This window comes from Pleurodeles waltl, chromosome 3_1, assembly GCF_031143425.1.
Source record: "Pleurodeles waltl isolate 20211129_DDA chromosome 3_1, aPleWal1.hap1.20221129, whole genome shotgun sequence".
Taxonomy (NCBI): domain Eukaryota; kingdom Metazoa; phylum Chordata; class Amphibia; order Caudata; family Salamandridae; genus Pleurodeles; species Pleurodeles waltl.
In genome coordinates, this window is record NC_090440.1 from 271,296,252 (window position 1) to 271,308,722 (window position 12,471).

Sequence of the window (12,471 nt, forward strand, 5' to 3'; positions counted from 1 at the left end):
AATATTTACATTATGTACACAAGGCTGTACACTGTCCCTTGTAAATGTCCGTGGACCAGTGGTCCCAAAAAGCATGGGTGAAGCCCACACATGATACCTGCCACAAAACGGAGAGAACACTGCAGGGGCATCAGTTCGATAAAACACAGGCACCTCAGGGGGAAGGAGAGAGGGGGCACCTCAGCCGGAAGATGGTACTACGCCACTGCTCCTCGAGGGTGCTCCATGCCCACTGCCTGGTCCTGGGGAGTGCAAAGCCACAGTCTCTCAAGTCTCTCAAGTGGGTGGTTTGCCCACTACTTGGTCCTGGGGAGTGCAAAGCCACAGTCTCTCAAATCAAAATCAAATCAAATCAAATCAAAAAACATTTATAAAGCGCGCTACTCACCCGTGAGGGCCTCAAGGTGCAAGGGGGAGGGGGTTACTGCTGCTCGAATAGCCAGGTCTTGAGCTGCCTCCGGAATGCGAGGTGGTCCTGGGTGGTCCTGAGGTTGGTGGGGAGGGAATTCCATGTCTTGGCCGCCAGGTAGGAGAAGGATTTCCCACCTGCCGTGGTGCGGCGGATGCGAGGGACAGCAGCGAGTGCGAGGTTGGCGGAGCGAAGTTGACGGGTGGGCGTGTAGAAACTGAGGCGACGGTTGAGGTATTCGTGTCCCTTGTTGTGGAGGGCTTTGTGTGCGTGGGTGAGGAGCCGTGAGGTGATCCTTTTGTTGACGGGAAGCCAGTGCAGGAGTCTCAGGTGGGCGGAGATGTGGCTGTTGCGGGGTATGTCGAAGACGAGGCGGGCGGAGGCGTTTTGTATTCGCTGCAGACGTTTCTGGAGTTTAGTGGTGGTTCCTGCGTATAGGGTGTTTCCGTAGTCCAGGCGGCTTGTGACGAGGGTGTGGGTCACAGTCTTTCTGGTGTCGGCGGGGATCCAGCGGAAGATCTTTCGGAGCATGCGGAGGGTGAGGAAGCAGGAAGATGATACGGCGTTGACTTGTTTGGTCATGGTGAGAAGCGGGTCCAGGATGAATCCGAGGTTGCGTGCGTGGTCTGAGGGGGTTGGTGCGGCGCCTAGGGCCATGGGCCACCAAGAGTCGTCCCAGGTGGACGGGGTGTTTCCGAGGATGAGGACTTCCGTTTTTTCTGAGTTCAGTTTCAGACGGCTGAGTTTCATCCATTCTGCGACGTCTTTCATTCCATCTTGTAGGTTGGTCTTGGCGCCAGTGGGGTCCTTGGTGAGGGAAAGTATCAGCTGAGTGTCGTCGGCGTAGGAGGTGATGTGATGTTGATGTTGTGTTTGCGTACGATGTCAGCGAGGGGGCTCATGTAGACATTGAAGAGAGTCGGGCTGAGCGAGGAGCCTTGTGGGACGCCGCAGATGATCACGGTGGGGTCTGAGCGGAACGGAGGGAGGTAGACTCTTTGGGAGCGGTTAGAGAGGTAAGAGGAGATCCAGTCCAGGGCCAGTCCTGGATACCGGTGGAGCGCAGGCGGGATGTTAGGGTTCGGTGGCAGACGGTGTCGAAGGCAGCCGATAGGTCGAGGAGGATGAGGGCGACTGTTTCTCTGTTGTCCATCAGAGTTCTGATGTCGTCTGTGACTGAGATGAGGGTGGTTTCTGTGCTGTGATTGGCTCGGAATCCGGACTGAGAGGGGTGGAGTAGGTTGTTGTCTTCAAGGAAGTTGGTAAGTTGCTTGTTGACGGTCTTCTCTATGACTTTGGCAGGGAAGGGGAGGAGCGAGATGGGGCGGAAGTTCTTCAGGTCGCTGGGGTCCGCCGTAGGTTTCTTCAGTAGGGCGTTGACTTCTGCGTGTTTCCAGCTCTCGGGGAAGGTGGCAGAAGCAAACGAGCTGTTGATGATGGTCTGGAGATGCGGGGCGATGATGTTGTTGGCTTTGTTGAAGATGAAGTGTGGGCAGGGGTCCGAGGGGGCACCGGAGTGGATGGAATTCATGGTAGCTTTGGTCTCCTCCGTGCTGATGTGAGTCCAGGCGTTAAGGGTGATGGCTGGGGTTGTAGGTTCTGTGGTGGTTCGCTGGGTCTGGTGTCCGAAGCTGTTGTGTAGGTCGGTGATCTTACGATGGAAGAAGGTGGCGAGGGAGTTGCAGAGGTCTTGTGAGGGCGTGATGGCGTTGGAGTTGGCGTTAGGATTGGAGAGCTCTTTGACAATGTTGAAGAGTTCTTTGCTGTTGTGAGTGTTCTTGTCCAGTCTGTCTGTGAAGGAAGTTCTTTTGGTGGCACGGATCAGTTGGTGGTGTTCGCGAGTGGCGTTTTTGAGGGAAGACATGTTTTCTGCGGTGTGGTCCTTGCGCCAGGCTTTCCCGAGGGTACAGCAGTTTTTTTTGGATTCCTTGAGGGTGTCTGTGAACCATTGAGGTTTCCTGGTGCTGGTCTGTCTTGGGAGGCGTCTGAGGGGTGCGAGGTTGTCCGCGCAGTTGGTGATCCAATGCGTGAGGCTGAGGGCTGCATTGTTGGGGTCGGTGGAGAAGGTGGGTTGGTTGTCGCTGAGAGTGGAGAGAAGCTGTTCCGTGGGGATTTTGTTCCAATGTCTGCGTGGGATGGGTTGTGTGCGGAGGTGGAGAGTCTCGCGTCTGAAGGTGAAGTGGACGCATCTGTGGTCGGTCCAGTGTATTACGGAGGAGTGGCTGAAGGATACGTGGTTGCTGGCGGAGAAGATGGGGTCGAGCGTTTGTCCGGCGATGTGGGTGGGGGTGTTCACCAGTTGCTTGAGACCGAGGTTGGCGAGGTTGTTGAGCAGGGCGGTGGTGTTGGGGTCGTTGTTCTGTTCCAGGTGGAAGTTGAGGTCACCGAGGAGGATGTAGTCCGGCGAGGCAAGGGCGTGCGGGGAGATGAAGTCAGCGATAGATTCGCTGAAGAGGGCGAGTGGTCCAGGGGGTCTGTAGATGAGAGTTCCTCTGAGGGTGGTCCTGGGGTCGGTGTGGATCTGGAAGTGCAAGTGTTCAGCGGCGAGGGGGGTGTCTTCGGTGGAGGTGGTGACGTTGATGGAGTCCTTGAAGACGATGGCGATTCCTCCACCGACTTGGTTGGTGCGGTCTCTTCTGGTGATCTTGTAGCCGTCGGGGATGGCTATGGCGATGTCGGGGGCCAAGGAGGCGTTCATCCAGGTCTCAGTGATGAAGGCGACGTCCGGTGCGGTGGAGTCCAGGAGGTCCCATAGTTCAATGGCGTGCTTGTGGACGGAGCGTGCGTTGATCAGGATGCATTTGAGGTGGTTGTTGGTGCGTGGGCTGGCGGGCAGGGTGGAGTCGCGGTGGAAGGTGAGTTTGCAGGTGAGGCATGCGAAGGGTCCATGGGTGCGTTTAGGGTTGGCTTGGAAGCAGGTTCTGGAGCGCCCCGGGTTGAGAGCGTGGAGGGAGTTGGGGACGTAGCGGTGCTGTGGGGTTTGGGAGTGCTGGGGGCCAGGGGTCGGGGCGTGGATGGGCACGGACGGGCGCAGACGGGCTTGCCTTCGGCACGCCTTCTCCGTGCCAGCGGCCGCCATAAGAGGGAGGAGGGGGGAGGAGGGGGCAGCTGGGGGCGGGAGGTGGGAGGGGGGGCGACGAATGGGAGCAGGGGGGGGCGGGGCCAAGCAGGAGGTGCCAGCGTGAAAGCGGAGGGTGGGGGGGTCAGGTAGAGGGGAAGGGAGAAAAGATAGGGAAGGGGGGATTACAGAGGAGGAGAGGAGTCAGGAAGAACAGAAGAGGAGGAGAGAGAAGAGTCAAGAGAGAAGAGTCAAGAGAGAAGAGAGAAGAGTCAAGAGGAAGAGTCAAGAAGAAGAGGAGAGAAGAGTCAAGCAGAAGAGGAGAGAAGAGTAAAGAAGAAGAGGAGAGAAGAGTCAAGAAGAAGAGGAGAGAAGAGTCAAGCAGAAGAGGAGAGACCAGAGAAGCGGAGGAGGGAAGCGTCCAGAAGATGAGGAGAAGGCCACAGAGGAGGAAAAGGAACACGCAGAGAAGAGTACAGAAGAAGAAAAGAACACGCAGGACGGGGTGCAGAGGAGAAAAGAAGAACACAGATGAAGAAAGAACACGCAGGACGGGGTGCAGAGGAGAAAAGAAGAACACAGATGAAGAGCAAAGCAGGAAGAGAACGCGGTGAGGAAGAAGAGGAAAGAAGAAGAACACAGATGAAGAGCAAAGCAGGAAGAGAATGCGGTGAGAAAGAGGAGAAAAGAAGAAGAACACAGATGAAGAGCAAAGCAGGAAGAGAACGCGGTGAGGAAGAGGAGAAAAGAAGAAGAGCCCAGATGAAGAAAGAACACGCAGGACGGGGTGCAGAAGAGAAAAGAACACAGATGAAGAAAGAACACGCAGGACGGTGTGTAGAGGAGAAAAGAAGAACACAGATGAAGAAAGAACACGCAGGACGGGGTGCAGAGGAGAAAAGAAGGACACAGATGAAGAGCAAAGCAGGAAGAGAACGTGGTGAGGAAGAGGTACGGGGCACAGAGGAAGAGCAGAACACGCAGCAAGTGGGCTGCAGAAGAGGAGCAGAGAGCGGAGAAAGATGGCTACCAGAAGAAGGAGCAGAAAGAGAAGGGAAATGGACAGCAGAGGTGCGGAGAAAGGTTGGAGTAGAGAGCGGAAGGCAGAAGACAGAAGTTCAGGGAAAGAGAGGTGAGTAGCGCGGGGCTGGGCGAGGGGCTGGGCGGGGAGAGTACTTACGGTTTTAGCAGGTCTTGCTGGGAGGTGTCAGGAGCCTGGGCTGGTGGAGCTGAAGCGGCAGGGGGAGCGACCTACCCTAGGGTCAAGGGTCGCTGACTCTGCCGCGCAGCGGCCGCCATAAGAGGGAGGAGGGGGGGAGGAGGGGTCAGCTGGGGGCGGGAGGCGGGAGGGGGGGCGACGAATGGGAGCAGGGGGGGCGGGGCCGAGCAGGAGGTGGCGGCGGGAAAGCGGAGGGTGGGGGGGTAAGGTAGAGGGGGGAAGGGAGAAAAGATAGGGAAGGGGGGATTACAGAGGAGGAGAGGAGTCAGGAAGAACAGAAGAGGAGGAGAGAGAAGAGTCAAGAGAGAAGAGAGAAGAGTCAAGAGGAAGAGGAGAGAAGAAGAGGAGAGAAGAGTCAAGAAGAAGAGGAGAGAAGAGTCAAGAAGAAGAGTCAAGAAGAAGAGGAGAGAAGAGTCAAGCAGAAGAGGAGAGAAGAGTCAAGAAGAAGAGGAGAGATGAGTCAAGCAGAAGAGGAGAGACCAGAGAAGCAGAGGAGGGAAGCGTCCAGAAGATGAGGAGAAGGCCACAGAGGAAGAAAAGGAACACGCAGAGAAGAGTACAGAAGAAGAATAGAACACGCAGGACGGGGTGCAGAGGAGAAAAGAAGAATACAGATGAAGAAAGAACACGCAGGACAGGGTGCAGAGGAGAAAAGAAGAACACAGATGAAGAAAGAACACGCAGGACGGGGTGCAGAGGAGAAAAGAAGAACACAGATGAAGAGCAAAGAAGGAAGAGAACGCGGTGAGGAAGAGGAGCGGGGCACAGAGGAAGAGCAGAACACACAGCAAGTGGGCTGCAGAAGAGGAGCAGAGAGCGGAGGAAGATGGCTACCAGAAGAAGGAGCAGAAAGCGAAGGGAAATGGACAGCAGAGGTGCAGAGAAAGGTTGGAGGAGAGAGCGGAAGGCAGAAGACAGAAGTTCAGGGAAAGAGAGGTGAGTAGCGCGGGGCTGGGCGAGGGGCTGGGCGGGGGGAGTACTTACGGTTTTAGCAGGTCTTGCTGGGAGGTGTCAGGAGTCTGGGCTGGTGGAGCTGCAGTGGCAGGGGGAGCGACCTACCCTAGGGTCAAGGGTCTCAAGTCTCTCAAGTGGGTGGTTTGCCCACTGCTTGGTCCTGGGGAGTGCAAAGCCACAGTCTCTCAAGTGGATGGCTTCTTCGACTGTTTCTGGCGGGGGCATTGTGCCCATTGTGCTTCATCCTGCCAATGATTGGGGGAGTGGATGCCTTGCTCCACTGGTTCTGGAGAGGGCATTGTGCCCAGAGTGCTTCATCCTGCCAAGGATTGGGGGAGTGGGTGCCTTTCTCCACTGGTTCTGGAGGGGGCATTGTGCCCAGTCTGCCTCATCCTGCCAAGGATTTGGGGAGTGGATGCCTTTCTCCACTGGTTCTGGAGGGGGCATTGTGCCCAGTCTGCTTCATCCTGCCAAGGATTGGGGGAGTGGATGCATATCTCCACTGGTTCTGGAGGGGGCATTGTGCCCAGTCTGCTTCATCCTGCCAAGGATTGGGTGGGTGGATGCCTTCCACCACTGGTTCTGGAGGGGGCATTGAACCCAGTCTGCTTCATCCTGCCAAGGATTGGGGAAGTGGATGCCTTTCTCCACTGGTTCTGGAGGGGGCATTGTGCCCAGTGATGCTGCACCTGGGGTGTGGCAGTTCACAGTCTCACCTGGGTGTCTGAGCCACGAGATGTGCATGGAACAGGTAGCATGATACTCCATGGAGGCAGAGCCACACTCCATCCTGCGGCGACTTAGGCTGAAAAGTGCTGATAGTGCCAGTGCTGTTGGTGTTGCCTCATGTGGTGTGTCCAGGGTCCAGGACGTCACCTGCAGCTTCAGATGGCTGCCCACTGGTGATGCTGCTGAGGTCCGATGTAGTGGCACTGGCTGGGCACTTGGTGGTGCAGATGGTGGTGCAGGTGGTGGTGCATGTGGGGGTGGCTGCGGCGGTGCTGCCCGTGGTGCAGGCGTCTGTAGTGGTGGAGGGAGACACCAGACCGTCTCTGTCAGCCTCGGATGGCTGATCACTTGGGAGGATGCTGCTGACTGACGTTGTGGCAGCGGAGGTGCAGGTGGCAGTGCAGGTGCCGGTGCAGGTGGCGGTTGTTGTGGCAGTGGTGACTGTGGTACAGGCCGCTGGCATCTCTGGGGAAATGGTGGTCACCAGCCCCTCACTAGGAGGCTTTGTGCCCTGAGATGACTTGGCCTTTGTCTTGTGTCCCTTCCCTACCTTGGTAGGCACTGCTGGGACTTTGGCACTTTCCTCTTTGGGTTTGGATGAGGTCTTGCTGGGTGGCTGGTGCGACTTTCCCCTGCTGCATGCCAGCACCTTCTTGAACTTGGCAGTTGTCGGAATCGGGTGGTCCTTCCCATCTGTAGGTGGCACACTGGCAGCTCTGACGGGCACCCCTTTGATCCCCCCGGACTTGCAGGGACCACAGCAGATGCAGATTTGGTGGCTGAAGTGCTTGGCTAGGATCTAGACATCCTGGCCTTAGGGGAAGGACGGTGGGGGGGAGGTGTAGGGAAGAGGATAATGTTAGCTAGGAAAAGTTTTTTTGACACACTGGGACCGGAAGATGGAGGGGGTGTGGGAGTGGAGGAAGAGGTAGTGGTTGTAGGAGGTCTACGTCTGTTGAGTTTGGGTGAAGGTGCATGGGCTGGAGGCTGTTGTGAGGTGGATGGCTGTTGAGTGGGTGTGTGCCTGCGTTTGTGTTCATTGGGAAGAGGGCTCACAGACACACTGAGAGAGGACACAGGGGACATGTGAATGGTTGTGGTGGTGGTGATTGCTCGTGAGCGGTGTGCTGTGATGGGCGTTCTGGTGATGGATGCAGTGGCTGATGTTGTGCATGCAGGTGTGAGTGGAGGACGTGGAGGAGGAGGACACAGTGGAGGAAGTGGATGTTGGTATGTGTGCATGGGTATGGTGCTTGTGTGAGTGCCTGTGTGATGATGTGTGGTACTTATGTTTTCCTGAGCCACGTTTGTGTGTTGATGTGTGTGCATGCTGGTCTGAAGGTGTGCTTGGAATAGGCTGAGGTAGAGGGGATTGGGTCGTGGTAGTGGAAGTTCGAGGGGGGAGGCTGGACTCAGGGACAATGGCTGTCATCAGTGCTGAGGCCTGAGTCTGAAATGCTCTCTGTTGGGCCGCCACGCCAGAATGAAAGCCCTCCAGGTATTCATTTGTTTGTTGCAAATGCCTCTCAACACCCTGGATGGTATTCAGAATGGTTCACTGCCCAATAGTGAGAGATCTCAGGAAGTCAATAGCCTCCCCACTGAGGGCAGCAGGGCTGACTGGGGAAGGTCCTGAGGTGCCTGGGGCGAAGGAGATGCCCACCCTCCCGGGTGAGCGGGCATGGGAAACATGCTGAGGGGCTGCTGGGAAGGTGGTGCTGGTAGGGGGGGTGGCGGCTGTACCTGTTGTTGGGGTGGGCACAGAGGTGTCCGCCACCGCCAGGGAGCTTCCATCAGAGGAGGAGTCACTGTCACTGGTCTCCCCTCCTTCCCCCATTGTGGAGCTTCCCTTGCCCTCCATCCCACTGGTGCCTTCACCCTCCGTGGATTCACCCTCATGGGCCATGTGGGATGCAGCTCCCTCCGTCACCGGTGCCTCTGCTTCTCCACCAGATGATGCTAATGCACACAAGGACAGGGTGACAAAACAAGAAGGGAGGGAAAGACAGAGGACAGAATGCCAGCAACACCACTACCGTTGGCTGACACAACACACACTGAGCTGCCCTATGCACTAGGCCTTGCCCAACCACTCACTATGGTAGCCACCAGCCCATGGGGTACAATGCCTTATGCCAGCACCTGCACACCTGACACCCAGAGGACCCTGCACACTAGTGGTTACCCAATTGTACCATTGGGGTAGGGGTGCTTCAGAGCCTGCAAACAAGGGACCTACCCTGGCATAATCGCCTTGGCCTAGGGGCACCCACATCCTCCACCCAGCTAGTTCCTAAAGCGCACTAAGTCAGCTTTCTGAAACTGTACTCACCCCCTTGCGGCTGGTGTGATGCCCTCAAGTGCCCATCCAACTCCGGATAGGCCACCGCCAGGATGCGGAACATCAGGTGGGGTCATGGTGCAATGGGCACCCCTTCCACGTTGGGAGGCCGTCTTCTTGTTCCAGCGGCACAGGTCCTCCCATCTCTTGCAGTGGGTGCTCCACCTGTGATAGACCCCCAGGGCTCGCACCTCCTTGGCGATGGCACGCCAAATACCCTTCTTCTGCTGGGCGCTGACCTAGAGGGTAAACATAGCAGAAAAATGTGATCACAAACCCGTCTGGACCGTCATACTCATTGTCCACCAGTTCCCACCCATGCCCTGACACACATACACTAACCACCTCTCATGCAGCACTCAGACCACCCCCCAACATGTGGCTTACATCCACACCACTCCAAACAGGTATTGCCCACGCATCATTTTCACAGTGTACTCACCTGTTTGTCTGGAGGACCGTAGAGTAGCGTTTACTGGGGGAGGACCCCATCCACCAGTTTCTCCAACTCCTCCGCAGTGAAGGCAGGGGCCCTTTCCCCAGACACTGTAGCCATTGTCGCTTCCAGACTCAGGTCACAGCAGCACTTGCAACATAGGTCTTCTCCTGTTAATGGTCAGGTATCAAGTGAGTGGATGGGTGGAAAATGGTGGTGACGTCCGTGGCGGTTTGTACCGTCACCGCCGGTGTACATCGCCATTGGCTCCTAGGACCCATAGGGCCCAATGATAACCAATGCGGAGTTGCTCGGCCATCTTCGACGGCCTACCGCAACGCTGCACAACGCCAGCACAGTTACCTCATTTCCCCTTGTCCCTCCTCACAAGTCAGGCAGCCGCCATTTCAGGGGAGCACATGGCATGGCAACTAACTGCATCATAGCACATATTGGCACATATACTGACTCACAATTTAACACACGGCTTCTGTAACATTAATTCAGACACAGTTGTGCTTTCTATGTGGTAAATGACCTTCTGCTCACCGTTCTCCTCCATAGGCTACAACCGCTGAGGCAGCATGTGAGATGGCGGCATCCTCTGGTGACCCCTGATGGACCTGTCGACAATGGAGGACAGACACATTATAATCACATACAGACTTGATTGTCCCACAATCCAAGAACTGTGTGCCCAATTGGAGCCAGACCTGATGTCAGCTATCCGCCAGCCCACAGGTATCCCCCCTCTAGTGCAGGTCCTGTCAGTGCTCCATTTCCTGGCAAGTGGCTCCTTCCAAACTACAGTGGCCATGGCATCAGGGATGTCTCAGCCAATGTTCTCAAACGTGATGAGCCGGTTGTTGTCTGCCCTGCTGAAACATATACGCAGCTACATCGTGTTCTCCCAGGTGGAGGATTTGGCCACAGTGAAAGGTGACTTCTATGCCCTGGGACATATCCCCAACATCATTGGTCCCATTGATCGTACCCATGTAGCCTTTGCCCCCCGGAGAAATGAACAAGTATTCAGAAATAGAAAAAGCTACCATTCGATGAATGTGCAAATGGTGTGTTTGGCGGACCAGTACATCTCCCATGTGAATGCCAAGTATCCTGGCTCTATGCCTGATGCCTATGTCTTGCGCAACAGTAGTATCCCTTACGTGATGGGCCAACTCCATAGCCACCGGGTGTGGCTGATAGGTGAGCCCAAGGTCCCCACACAGTATGAGTAGGTGTCTGGGTATGGTGTTGTCCCTAAGGGTTAGTGTATGTCTCACAATTGTCCCTCGATATTTGCAGGTGACTCTGGTTACCCCAACCTCTCATGGCTACTGACCCCAGTGAGGAATCCCAGGACAAGGGCAGAGTAACGCTACAATGAGGTACATGGGCGAACTAGGCGGATTATTGAGAGGACATTCGGCCTCCTGAAAGCCAGATTCCGGTGCCTCCGTCTGGCAGGTGGCTCCCTGTACTACTCACCGAAGAAGGTGTGCCAGATCATCGTGGCATGCTGTATGTTGCACAACCTGGCATTGAGACGCCAGGTGCCTTTTCTGCTGGAGAATGAGCCTGGTGATGGTCTTGTGGCAGCGGTGGAGCCTGTGGACAGGGAGGAAGAGGAGGCAGAGGAAGAAGATGTTGACAAACAGGACAAACATTATCCTGCAGTACTTCCAGTGACACACAGGTAAGAGACTGTAACTCATACTCATTAGGTGCTAATGAGTATAGGGGTATGTGCAAGGGGCTGGGGTGATGGTGGAGGAAGGTCCATGGTAGAGTCCAAGTCTCATGGCATCACAGGTGTATTGTCCAAGGGGTCATAGGAAGTGGAGAAATGTCAGTTCAAGGTAGACAGGGTAACAGAGTGGGACAGAAGGGTGACAATCAGGAGGGTTCTATTTCCTGGCAGGCGTCTTGGCAATGTTCTTTGTCTTCTGCCTGGATCGCAGGGACCGTTTGCGGGGTGGTTCTCCTTCTGCAGGGGTGGGGTGCTGGTGGCCTGTTGGTCCTGTGGCAGTGCCTCCTGTCCATTAGCGCCGGTGGAGGTGGAAGGCTGTTCCTTGGTTTGGCTAGTGTCAGAGGCCTTTTGTTGAGCCACTGCCTCCCTCATGGTCTTGCCCACACCAGCCAGCACCCCTGGTATGGTGACCAGGATGGCGTACATTTTGGTGAGGTCATCCCTGAGCCCTAGGTACTGTCCCTCCTGCAGCCGCTAGGTCTCCGAAACTTGGCCAGTACTGTGCCCATGGTCTCCTGGGAATGGTGGTAGGCTCCCATGATGTTTGAGAGGGCATCGTGGAGGGTTGGTTCCCTGGGCCTGTCCTCCCCCTGTCGCACAGCAGTCCTCCTAGCTTCCCTGTTGTCCTGTGCCTTTGTCCCCTGAACCGTGTACCCACTGACACTGACCCCAGGTCGAAAATCGTCCTGGGTTAGTGGGGTTGCCTGGGGTCTCTGTAGGGGTGGACACACTGCTGATTGATGTGTCCTGGGGACAGTGGCATGGGCTCGCTGGGTGGGTGCTGTGGTGGTGTTTCCTGAGGGGGGAGGCTGTGTGGTGGGTTGGGACTGTGGCAGGGGAACCGACTGTCCAGAGGTCCCAGATGGGCCAGGCTGGTCATCCTGATCCAGGCGTGCAGAGCTGTTGTCATCACTGTGGGCCTCTTCTGTGGGGGGACTGGATGTAGCTGGCACCTCCTGTCTGGTGACGTTGGGTAGGAGTCCTGTTGGGATGCAAATGCATTGTTATTGTATCTGCATGAGCCATCTTGTGCAATGGGTGTGTTTCCCTTATAGTATTGTGCTTTCCCTGTCGCCTTGGCCTTGTGTGATTGCTGATTGTGTGCAGTGGGTGAGTCTCTCTAGTGTGTATGCTGTGATGATGGGTGTCCATGCAGGTCTGTGATGGGGTCCATGCATTGGTGAAGCATGCAGGGCTTGGTATTGGCATGTGTGGGTTGTGATAGTGGGGTATATGTGCTTTGCGAGCAGCGCTGCCCTGGGGATTACGACCCCCCTCTCCACCAACTTTTATATGGCAGTAGCACGGCCATGTAAAGGCTGGCGGAGACGAGGTGCAGGGGACCCAATGGGGGCCCCTGTGCTGCCCATGCACTTGGCCCCATGGCCAGCCCCATTGCGCTTTTCACTGTCGGCTCTGCAGGTGCACGCTACACACTGCAAGATTGCAGCCAGCTCAATTATGATGCAACGTCAAAGTTGTGGGTTGTTTCCCGCTGGCCAGCTGGAAACTCGTAGTAGGGGCCACAGGAAGGGGACCGCACTGGCGGGAACCCTGACCACGGAAATTCGG